The 12,793-nt window shown below is 39.0% G+C and overlaps 1 long non-coding RNA gene across 1 annotated transcript; it reads right to left on the reverse strand.

Annotated features, from left to right (window-relative positions):
- Positions 1-2,807: 2,807 nt before the first annotated feature.
- Positions 2,808-12,418, reverse strand: LOC110073443 (uncharacterized). Its single transcript, XR_002299581.3, has 3 exons — positions 4,548-12,418; positions 3,569-3,619; positions 2,808-3,163 (listed from the first exon to the last, which is right to left on the reverse strand). It is a non-coding gene; the product is annotated as an uncharacterized LOC110073443 (long non-coding RNA).
- Between the last annotated feature and the right edge of the window lie 375 nt (positions 12,419-12,793).

Consider the following 12,793-nt stretch of genomic DNA (forward strand, 5'->3'; position numbering starts at 1 on the left):
TGGAGTTATAAACTGTGGGAATGGTTCATCATTTTACAGGTATCTTGGAGAGAACATTGGCATTCTCACATCTGCAATGTTCCTTGCACAACACTGTCTTAGAAGGGCAGTATGAAATTAAGAAGAACATGTTTCATGTTCCCGTGGTTAAGTACACTTCTGAGGTGAATTCCCTCAGCCCACTGTGAAGAAGACCAATGTGTTCTCTCCTCCACCCTGATTGATGTAGAGAACCTCCAACCTCAACCCATGAGAGTTGGGTGAAGGAAATGCCACAAAACACTCTCTCTCTCTCTCTCTCTCTCTCTCTCTCTCTCTCTCTCTCTCTCTCTCTCTCTCTCTCTCACTCACTCACTCACTCACTCACTCACTCACTCACTCGAGCACTGTTCTCCACAGTATAGAAACTTGGATTGGGCACTCTGAATATTCCTAGCAAGAAAGAGGTAGATTCCCAACTGTCCCATGTGGGCAAAGCAAGAAATGAGGAGTAATATTATACAGTTCTTCACAGCTTCTGTGAAACCTTCTGTGGTAAAATTACATTTCTTTAAAGCCCTGGCGTGCTCTGGTCCATGGGGTCACGAAGAGTCGGACACGACTAAACGACTAAACACACACACACAAAGCCCTGAAAAGCCTGAAGGGACTGAATATGTGTCATTGATAGAAAAGAAGATTAGCAGGTGGCATGTTGACAGTTTTCAATTACATAAAAGAATGTCAAGAGATAAGGAAGAGCAAGTGCCTTCTATAGATAGTCAGAAAGGAAACACAGAGGCCTTTTTAGAATTCTCATCACAGGTGCATCCTCCCAAGAATGCCAGTCAGAGGCAGACCAATCATTAGGAAGGTGAACCCAGCCCACTGTCACAGACTTGAGAATACCTTTGAAGTCACCCAGACTGGCAAGTATGCAATTTATTGCTCTGTTTTACAGCAGCAGATAACATAAGCCACCTAGATTTCCTTTTGCTGGAAGAAACAATTATTGGGCTGCTTCTGAAGTCAGTACAGATGAGCCCATGAAATAGTACAGGTATATTATCTGCTCATATGCAGTGTGTGCACACTACAACTAGATTATTCACAATGCTTTATGGCACGTCCTTCACACATATAACATACTGATTACAACTTGTTCTCAAAACCTTATATCCAGGTTCAAATAGCAAACCTGTGCAAACTGCAGCTCAAACTTGTCTGCAAGGCCATGCTTTCCACCTCCACGCATGAGCCCCTTTGCATAACTATCTCTCAGAAATTCCAGTCTTAGACTGGGAACCATGATAGAAAGGTTGACATGAATTCAGATTTGCCTCTGAGACTTGACTTTTGACACATACTCCAATGTTCACATGCAACCCGGGCCTAAATATATGTTCTGCTCACACGAAAATCCCAGTTTGCAGACTGGACCTTACTCTGGAGTAAATACACTACGCATGTAATCCGTGAGTTGTAAACCCCATAGGGCACAATGGTGTTTAATTTTAGTAAATATAGATTTGAAATTAAGTGCTCTTTGTGCTCTTTCATGGGCCCAATCAGATGATCAGGCATGTGACTAGGAACACAATGTGAAACCTTATTAACAAGCACCATGCTAATAAACAGCAGTGTGTGATTTCTTTTATCCAAGCATAAATCAGTAATAGGTTCCTGGATAATGTCTGAGAAATATCCCATGGCATTCATGCATGCAAGCATGTATACACAAATCAATCAATCAATCAGTCAATCAATCAATCAGTCAATCAATCAATCAATCCCTATATAATGAAATTACTGCCTGCTACAGAGTTACCATTTGGAATGTGTTTGAAATATTTGTCCACTCCAAGGGATTCATATCAGGGAAAATGGAATTGGAATTGACCCAGACTATTACAGGAAGCAAGCAATTTATTCTATTGGACTTTAAATGAGTTATAGAGAACTGTTACTTGCATTAATTTAGCTATATTTTTATTTGCCCAAGCAACATACTGTAGTTTTAAAACATTTAATTCAAAGTGCTGGTTTTAACCTATAAAGCCATAATTGGCCTAGGTTCAAGCTCTCTCAAAAACCATGTTTCCCATTATGAGCCAGGCAGCTTGGGTATTAAGATCATCAAGAGAGGCCATTCTCTTGGTCCCACCACCTTCAGAGGTGTGTTTGAGGGGGACACAGGAGAGGGCTTTCTCTGTTGCTACACCCAAACTCTGGAACTCCCTCCCACAGGTGGCCATACCAGCTCCAATTTTGCTATCCTTCCACAAACAGGTGAAGACCTTTCTCTTCAGGCTAGTTTTCCCTCAGTCTGACTTTTAGATGGATTGTTATACAATACTGCTTTGACAGTGTTTTAGTACCATTTGTATTTACTATTTCTCAGAGTGATATTTGTTTGTCAATTTTTAATATCTGTATTTTTATTGTTTTTAGTTTTAATATTGTATTTTAATAATGTAAGCTGCCTTTTTATACTCATTGTTCTTAGTTTTAAATATTGTCTTTTAATGATATAAGCCTCCTTGGGTCCTTTTAAGGAAAAAGGTGGGTAAAAATATTGTAAATAAAATAAACAAGTTTCCATATCAAAAAGTAACACAATGATTACTAAAGAGATTCATCCTTTTAACTTATACTGAAAACTGAAATCCCAAATAATTCTGCACAACATAAATTCATCCAGGCTAAAGATGTACCAGAAGGTTCAAAGTGAATGAGTTTAGGATAATACATGTCATTCAAAATATTTTGTTCTAGCAGATTATGCTATTTGAAAGTCAGCCATTTATATACAAAAGATTAAATCACCATTTAGTCATCAAACTTCTTCTTCATAGTTCATGATAAAATGCTTCAGAAGCTGTAAAATACCATATATTTATACTTTAAATTTTATTAGACACATTTTCTGTATTGCCAGAGATGAACATACAAAATCAACAAAATAGCTTGTCAGTGAAAATCCTTAAATGCCATTAAAGTTTTTTTTTAGTTTGCTTGATTTCCCAAAGTACCAACAGAAACAGCGAAGTTCAATACTTTCTCGGTCTTACAATTTCTTGAGGCTGCTACAAATCCAGTATTCATCCAGAACACTTCAGGGTTTCCTTCTGGCTTTGATGCCATCCTCTGATGTAATGAAACTGAGAGTTGTAGCCCATTGGTCCTGGACAGGTGTGAGGGAAGAATGTTAGAATTCACAACAGTAAAATGAGCTGCTTAAAAGCTCTTTAGTCCTTCTTCCTTTCAAACAGAAATCTGAGCTTGAGAAGATGTCCTTGCTTCCTCTCAGCTGCCTCTCCCTATCCAAAAACACACTCTTCTTTCCCAAACCACATTGTCCTCAACATCATGCCCCACATTCCTTTATTCCTTTATTTACTGTGGCATTTCTATCTCATCTTTCTTCTGATAATACCAAACAGCATAGATAGTCCTTCTTAATTTTTCCTCACAGTAGTCCTATAGGAAAGTGAAGCTCAGAAAGAATGACTAGGCAAAGGTCACCGAGTAACTTTTGTGACTAAGTGGCTTGACTCTGGATTTCCCTGAATATAAACAAGTACAGTACCTGAATATTTCCACCAATAGGAACCTTGGAAACTTTCTATGGAAGTTCTTCCTATCAGAAACATCAGAATAATAAAAATGGATGTATACATTAAGGTTCATTCTTGAGCATGTGTATGCATGTACACACACACACACACACACACACACATACACACACACAGTGGTTTCAGTAGATATGCTGACAAATGAAAATGGTGTTTGGATTCCATCACTTTGTTGACGACAAAGCTTCAAATCTGCCAAGTGGGAAATCCATTGGTATTTAAGGAAACCACGAGACAACATAAATTTAAGTGGCAGATCCAGAAAAGTTATAATTTGAACACAGCAGGGTTTTGAGATGCAACACATCCAAAGAACAGCAGCAACTTGCTGTTGCCATTGGCAATAAATGATCTGTTTCCACGGCAATTGCTTAGTTTCCTGGGCAACCCTGGCTTTTCTCCGCAAAGTACTTTGCTAGCAGTTGACCCAAACTTTTCCAAGATTTGACATGCACAGTATTTTCTCACAGGAGAGATTCTAATTGCACTTAATGGGACATGAGTCTAAAAAATAATTATTCCCTAACATCAGTGAAACTGATGTTGTTTCAAATAAATATGCAGTATTTGGCACTCCGGTGCATAGCAGGTGCATTACTTGGCATTTATGAGAACAGAAAGGCTGGGTAGCTGTGCTACCATTCCTCAGGAGTCCAGTGAAAGGCAGTGAAAAAGATACCATACCTACTCTAGATACCACCTATGAGACAGTCAGACCTGACACCCCTAAACCTGAGCCACAATCAGTGGACAGTGTTCAAGACATCACTTCTACTTACTACCTGAATAACAGATTAAAATCTTTACGTATACACCTTCCCTATGTCCCGACATCATGCACAAGATGAACTCTCTCTCTCTCTCTCTCTCTCTCTCTCTCTCTCTCTCTCTAAGCAAAAGTGAACAAAGAATCAGAAGCAGTGATCTTCATACCCAAGAGGCATCCAGAAGGATGGTTTCTATGTCCATCAACAGACTTTAATGCAGCTGTTCCCTCTTTTCCTTTTTAATGGGTTTCCTGAAGAGAAGTGGGTCGATGGAAGAAGTGGTGGAAAAACATGGGAGAATTAGAAAAGGAAAATCTATGTGCCTGCATGTAATTCTGCAGGTGAAGCACAATAGATTGCACAATAAACGCCTCTATGGGAGCACTCTTAGTCAGTCTTGACCCACTAAATCACATCACAGAAAGGTAATTCCCATTGCAGGACAAACTGCTGAAGTCTGGATAACAGGGTAGATGAAGGAAGAATTGAGGTTTACACAAGTCTGCCTATGGACTTTGTTCATATGTGAAAATTGTTCATATGATTGCCATCCCAAATACTCTTTAACCATGGACTAAGGCAGAAAGAGATGCAGGAACTGTTGCTCCCATTTGCCATTAACTTGGCTGGTTGTATTCTGTGACCTAAACAAAACAAATCAAGATTAATCAGATGTGAATCACCCCCACCAACAGGAACTTATAACTTGTGATACAGAGAAAAGTGAAAGTCAGAACTATCCAGGGTTCCTCTGCTGTGGAAATGCAAAGGTACAGCCCCAAAGGGAGCCAAAGAATGCCCTTCACTTCCTGGACGCTAAATTTTAACTCCATATCCAATGACCATAATGACATTGTGTTACTTATGCCAAATGTAAATGCCTGTATCAGGACCTGAATGATTACTGGCCCCTTTAAACAAAGCCCATCAAGTGTCCATAAGGTCCAGTCCATCTTGTGTTTATGGTAAATATGCACGCACTGACACAGTCAGGGTGGAGAGCAGTGCTGATATCCTTCACACAAAGACAGGGAAAGTTACTGTTGTGGATAACAGCTGCCAGAACCAGCATCTAGTGGGCCAGTGAAGCATTTTGAGAGCTGTAGCTCAGAAACGTAACATTTCCCATCTCAGATTTCACACTGCCCAGTGACATTTAGACAGAGAGGGTCAAAACTTGCAATAAATAGATACAAAGAAGAATCCCCATGTAACATGCCACATCCGTGAGTCAGTTTCTCATACAGATGCAGTTAAACTGATAAGCACAAATATCAGAAAGAAAATCAACAACAAACTACAATAACAAAGTCGCTGATTTATGTGAGGAGCCACTTCCCATGTGGCCAAGTCCACTTCATCAGACATAAGAGCATAAGAACATGAAGCTTACCATACAGATAGGCTTTCATACAGTTTATTCTCAAATAAGAACTGTGCTCATGTGCTGTATATAAACTGGCCCTTGTGGAGCTACTCAGACAATCTTAGCTGAAAAATAGGTTAAGAAAAGGTTTTGTTGAACAAGGAAAATACGAAAACTGCTTTGAGCTCAGGATTTAGTCTACTCTGTCCCACTAGATGTTTAGTCTACAATTCCTACAATCTCCCAGCCGCTCTCTCCAGCTCTACAAATCCAATAATAAAAAATAAGAAGCAAACTGTTATAATTTCATGACAACCTAAAACTGCTTCCTGAGGATCCAGTTCCTTCACTTTCCTTAACAGGACAAGTCCTGTCCTTAGCTGGAAGGGAAAGTATGTCATAACTCCAGTGCTTCCTTTTACTATGAACACTCAATTAAAAACTAACTGTATTCCTAACACTGTAACTGTATTTTAACCTCCCTCCCAGTTACTTCTGTCAATGACCCAAGGAGAGAGTTAAAACATGGAGTTTCATTTGTTTCAGTGTCATAAGACTCATAACTTCATTTATCATAACACTCTTGATGTCTGCTACACTGAAACAGATAAAGCTCTGTGTTTTTAGTGTCTCCCAGCTGTGGAGTGATTTTACTTCCCTCTTCAAATTAAACTGAGAGTGTGAAGAATGTGGCAAAATCTAGGCATGCATCTTCTGAGTGATAGGCAAACGGACAAGATCCCACAGAGCACCAAAAGGATAAACAAAAGCTTATCTGATGTGGGTGGTTGGGTGCGAGATCCCTGTCAAAGTTACACACTTGGGAAAAGAGATGCAGCGAAGTGGTATTGCAGAAGTATGTGTTCTTCCGATAGAAAAGAACTCATAGGATTACATACAATGCAGGCTGACTGAACCCCACACATGCAAAGACCGTGTACCAATTGAGCCCATCCAGCTCAACTTTGCACTTATGGAAGTGTTTAGAGGTTTACCATTGGCTGCCCTGGGTAGACTGATGGAACCAGCATATGGAGGTGGGTCTTCATCACAGTGAGATTGGTCACGTTTCAGGAGGGCTCCTGAAACTGACCAAGACCACTCGGTTTCAAGCCCCCCCCCCAAATTTGGGGGGAAAGCAATTTTACTAGGAGAAGTGAAAGTCTGAAGTAACAGAATCTGACTGAGAAGGGAGGAGGCCGGGGGGGGGGCTCTCTTTGAAGCTGCATCTGGAAGCAGAAACTGAGTGGGTGCCATCTTGGCACAAAGCTGTGAAAGCCCCAATGGCAGAGAGCAGAAAAGTACAGAAGGATTTTGGAAACAATCTTGACCAGAACTTGAGGTAAGTGGCTTGCTTTACATATGGAAATTTTAAGGACCTAAACAATGAAGGGAGTGGGTGCAATCTGTAAAAGAAAGTGACTACACCTATATCTGGTCCAATTGGAGAGCATTCCCCTCCCCCTTCATCTGAGGCTTGACTGGGAGAAACAGAAACAAGGGAAGGGAGAAAAAACAACTATTATGGTAATAAAACTCACTTCCACAGGACAATATAACCATAAACTACTGATGGCTTTAAATCTGTGAAGCAGCCAAAAACAGTCTTGGGAAAAGCCTTTCCCTCTGTCAACTATTGCTAACTTTGAAGAAGCCTCAGGAGAGAGAGATTTAGTTGTAAATGTTTTCTACCCCAGGATGTAAGCTACCATTGTGAATAACTACTGTGGTTACTACCTGCTAGAAAGAAATCCAGATACAGTGGTGCCTCGCTAGACAGTTACCCCGCATGACAGTCTTTTCGCTAGACATTGACTTTTTACGATCGCTACAGCGATTCGCAAAACAGTGATTTCTATGGGGGAATTTCACTAGACAATGTTTGGTCCCTGCTTCGCAAACCAATTTTCGCTAGACAATGATTTTGACAGCTCCCTCCACACTCTCAAAACAGGTGTTTTGGGGACCTAAGCTTCACAAGACAGCAATTTAAACATCTGATCAGTGGTTCACAAAGCGGCTTTCCTATGGCCGATCTTCGCTAGACAACGACACTTCTTCCCCATTGTAACACATTAAACAGGTTTCAATGCATTCCAATAGGGAAATGCTTTTCGCTAAACAATTATTTCGCTAAATAATGATTTCAGTGGAATGGATTATCATTGTCTAGCGAGGCACCACTTTAATACCTCCAATCATGGGGCAACAAGACATTCTCTAGAATATTCAAAACATTATATTTAATGGACTACACCAGATAAAAGGAGAGATGGATCAGCTATTTGAACAAAATAAAGACATAGGAACACAAATGGAATTTATAATGAAGACAGAGGAAAAACCAGAACTTTGACAGGAAACTAATTTTTTAAAAGCACAAACAGAGGGAAGAAATTTTATTCTTAAAACCCAGAAAGCTTCAGGGGGAAAAAAGGTGAAGATACAATGCAGTGGAGAGCTATTTTGTTAATCCCTCTTATGGACATGCCAGCAGCAAATAGTGAAATTTACTATTAACTTGCTATGAAAGGGAGAAGAAGCAAGATAATGGGACACATGCTGTGGCAGATGGGGCAAAAGAGTGGATACATGGAGTGGATGAAGCTCTTGAGAATGGATGCATGATCCATACGATGGAAAATGAAAGATGACATGATAAGAGGGGCACAAAATATTGGTTAGAATATGGAGATAGACCAGTGGACATAAACATTGTAAAATTTAAGAAGGTATTTTGTGGTGGAAGAATATACAATAAAATAAACACAAACTAATGGCTATAACATTGATTTAGAGCAATAGATATAAATTTGGCAGAATGTTATTAAACCATTAAAATTAGTAAGTTCAATGATAAAAAAAAAGAGAAGGTCCAAGAAAATGGAAGATTATTAATGATAGATATCTTGGAAAATTACTATTTTCCCCCTTTTGGTATGATTTCCATTTTTAATATAATTGTATAAGCGGATGTAATAACATGAATTCAGAGCAATAGATATAAACTTTGCAGAATAATATCAAACCTATAAAATTAAGAAGTCTAAAGATAAAAAGAAAGAGAAGGTCCAAAAAAAATGGAAGATTAGTAATTATAGATATTTTGGAAAATTGCTATGATGTCTTAATTTTTTTTATTTTTGGTTAATTTCCCTTTGTAAATGTAATTGTATAAGCAGACCTAAGAATACTTTTCACTCTCTGGAATTTTAGCCTTTCCTACCTTCATTCTCCCTCTTTTACCTGATCCCTCTATTTGTACCATAACTCCTATACCTATGAAAATTAGTAAAAACTATTTTTAAAAAGAGAGAGAGAGGATAGTAGTCAGATTTGAAATGCCATATGTGTTCTACAGATAATTTTCCTTTTCCGCTACACATGTCTGTGTTTAGAAATGTGGTGCTTTAAATGTGTAGATTTCATGGGGCAGCCCTTCAGAGACAAATGTGTGTGTGTGGGGGGGGGGGAAGGTAATTGCATGGATGTGTTTTCAACAGAATCAGAGCCATTACAGAATAATCATATTAGGGCAACTAGAATCCCGAGACATTGTCCAAACAAGATGTATTAATTTTGTTCAGTTTCTATGGCTTACTTTTCTTCTTCATTTCTTTCTCCTGGCTTCAGGACAGCATGACAATGCATTATTCATGTGCCCCTGACCCACAGATTAAGATCTATCAAAATGAGAGGTTACTAGAGCAAGACAGACAGTGTGAAAAACGTGATACTTCCCTTGTTAAATTTCCAGTAAGTGAAATTAACTATTCTTTCTAGACTTCAGATTAATTCCCCCCATGTTGAAAAGCTTCAGATTCTTAAATGTTAACTGCCACATCCTAAGTAATGAAACACTTCAGAGTATTTTAATAGCTATCACCTCAAGCAAATATTAAATATACATTCAGAAAACTTTTTAAAAAATGAAAAAAATTCTTATGTAATAAAAAAGATAATAAAAGGTAACATTAACAGCACAAAGAGAAACAACAACCACAAATAACAGTGGTTTTTAAACAAAGTGTGATGATCAACTTCTAATACAATCATCAATCAATCACAGAAATGAATATTTTATAACCATTAAGATGGAATCATCTGAATGCCATCAGGACAATATCATTCCCAGTCAGTACATCTGAAATCAGTTGGTGCATTTTCTCTTACACCTTTCAGTATAATTCTAGAAAGATCTGAATCTATTAAGCTTCCATGTGACTGAATTAATAGTGCAATTTGTGGGCAAGGTACTAATAAATCTTCTCTCTCTCCCAGTAATCAGATGAGGTCTTCTAGTCAGGCAGCTACAAGCCACAGTTATTACTTTTGACAATATACTGTATTCTATAAAGATCAACAGTTTAATCATGAATCAATACAAACTAATGGCATGAAGAAAATACAACAGCTAGCCTAGGAGGTTAAACTTTCTCACACTGGGCATACCAAAGTATCTGACAACAATAGTCTTTCCTGCAGTTCACCTCAGGTCATGCTGTTCAGTGCAGATAGAAACAAATATGAAAAAGAAAAAATGAGGGTTTTCTGGTTATTACTTTAATGAATGCCTAAATGATTTTGTTTATCAATCCTTAGGGAGAATAATTCTGGAAAATATTTTTCACGGTAATAATGAATATGTCCTGCTGTTTCTGGTGCCAATGACATTCCCTGGGTTTGCAACTGTTTTGCTCTGAACTCGTAGAAGGCAGAATTGGGATTCCTCCACCACCATCATTCAGTGAGAAGGTGGTAATGAAGACTTCAACTCTTGCTCTTGTACCTCATTCTGTACACATCTAAAACAAATGACTCCAGCACTGTATGATTCCCGTGACCTTCTATTGGCTGAGGGAGTGTGGGGACACACTGTAAGTTGGTGAAAGAGTCTTCAATTTTGTCCATGAGCTATAATTTGGGATGGAGATTTGAGTCACAGGAGTCAATGTCAAGTTAGATTTAAGTCACATCAGTGACTCGACTCAGACTTGACTTCATGTTGTTTTTTAATGACTCAGACTCGACCCACAACCTACTCAACTCAGAAGCCCGCCCTCCCTCCCTTTTTTTTTCTGGAGAAAAAACTTGTTTTTAATAGAAACTCAGACTTGAGGCTTGAGACTCAGGACTTGGTACGAAAGACTCAGACTTAGGATCTGGAACCAAATACTTGGATTCGGATTTGGAACTCAGACCCAAAGATTTGCCAACATCCCTGACTATGATCACATGCCTCCATCTTGTAGATTTGTTTTCCCGAAGTACATGTCTGATCTTCACATGACTTAATTGTAATATAATTTAACACCAAAATCCATCAATTTGTTTGTTTGTATAAAGAACCATATAAATATTTTCCCAACCTATTTTTTGCCTCTTATCTGTTAGGGAGCAAGCCAGTGGTGGAAAATTTGTATCATGTCTTGTGTGTCATGCAATCTGATGCTAGAGGAATATGACAAACTGAAAATTTTACAAGATCTAAAATACAAGATTACTCCTGCTTGCATACTTATGTATATGTATACTTGCACAGCTAGTTAAATAATCAGCACAAATTTGTCTTTAAACCTCAGATCAAATAATGAGCATAGAATTTATTTAGAGCAAAGCTGAAGCATATTATGTATTTGAGAGTACGTGCATCGACAGCACTCCTGGTTTAATAAAGGGAGGTTGGTAAGAAACTTTATCAGCATAAAACATATTTTGAAACTTATAATTGGCACAGTAAAGAAGGACTCCATCTAAGCTGGGTGATTTAACCATGGCATGCAGCATTTTTTTCAACAAAATAGAATGGCTAATCTGTCTGGTTTTGAAGGATAAAAGTACCTGGATTTTCTGAAGTCAGTTCTAAGGAAAATGAGGAGGATATTCAGGTGGCTGAGAAATATGTAGGAAAACATCTAGCAAGAAAGTGCTGCGGTTTTCCAATTAATGTAATCCAACTAATTCAGTGTTACACTGTGCTTCCTGGGACAGTGTTTCAGGAGGCATCCTTGAAGTTGGCCACTTAACTTCTGTGGACTACAGCTCCCAAAATGCTCCAGCCAGGAAAAAAAAGAGAGAGAAAGAGAGAAGAACGGGGGGGGGGGGAATGGGGTTATTTCTATCTCACCAAAGGTAAAAAGAGAGGCCCGTCCTTGGAAGAAGATCTGACTTGGGAATTCAATTCTGCACATCATCTCCTATCCCTAGGAAATCATCAATTCTGCATGTGTTGCAAAAATAAAGACAAAAGAGCTGTGTTACCTTGAGGACTAATGAATTTGTTTCAGAATTGACTTTTGTGGATTGCATTCTATTTCCTCAGACATAGGGTGCGGTTGCACAGCAAGGGAAATGATAATTCACTTGTTGTGAATTCACACTGAGGAATTTGGGTTTCCCTAGGTCTGTTTGCAGTAACTGGCTACACTGAAAAAAGGAAGAAATTGACTGATAGTCTTGTTTGCAGCCTGTTAACATAGCTCTCTTGTAGCCCTACTGGAGGCACAGTTACATGACTACCTAATAAGACATAAACAAGAGTCACTTGGCAAGTTCTTCTTCCCATATCCTCCTTTCATTATCTCTTAACATTATTTGCAAAGATCTAGCCCTCCTGGGCTGGATCTATACCAACTCGTTAGCCACTGCACCATCACTCCAACCACAGCACACTTTTTTCTGCATCAATTTACATGATCACACCATCTGAACTGATGCAAATTGATCCATTTAAAAAAAGTAGAAGCCCCAGTGGTAGAGAAAAGAACTACAGATTGGGGAGGGGGCCCGGATCTGATTTGAATTTGCATTTATGTATGTGGCCCATAGGAGAAAAAACACCAATCAACCCATACCAATCCCATAGCATTTCCCACATTTTTTGTCCCTGTGGTCACACCTAGAGATGGGCACAAAGCACTTTGTGCCATGCTGTCACAGGTGCTTCACTTTTCCCACCCACCCAACCTGGCCAACTCCCCCACTGACTGGCCATTGTGCACAGTTCCCATCCTCCCCGTTGCATGATCTTCTATTCTGACTATCTT

Source organism: Pogona vitticeps, chromosome 2 (assembly GCF_051106095.1).
Source record: "Pogona vitticeps strain Pit_001003342236 chromosome 2, PviZW2.1, whole genome shotgun sequence".
Taxonomy (NCBI): domain Eukaryota; kingdom Metazoa; phylum Chordata; class Lepidosauria; order Squamata; family Agamidae; genus Pogona; species Pogona vitticeps.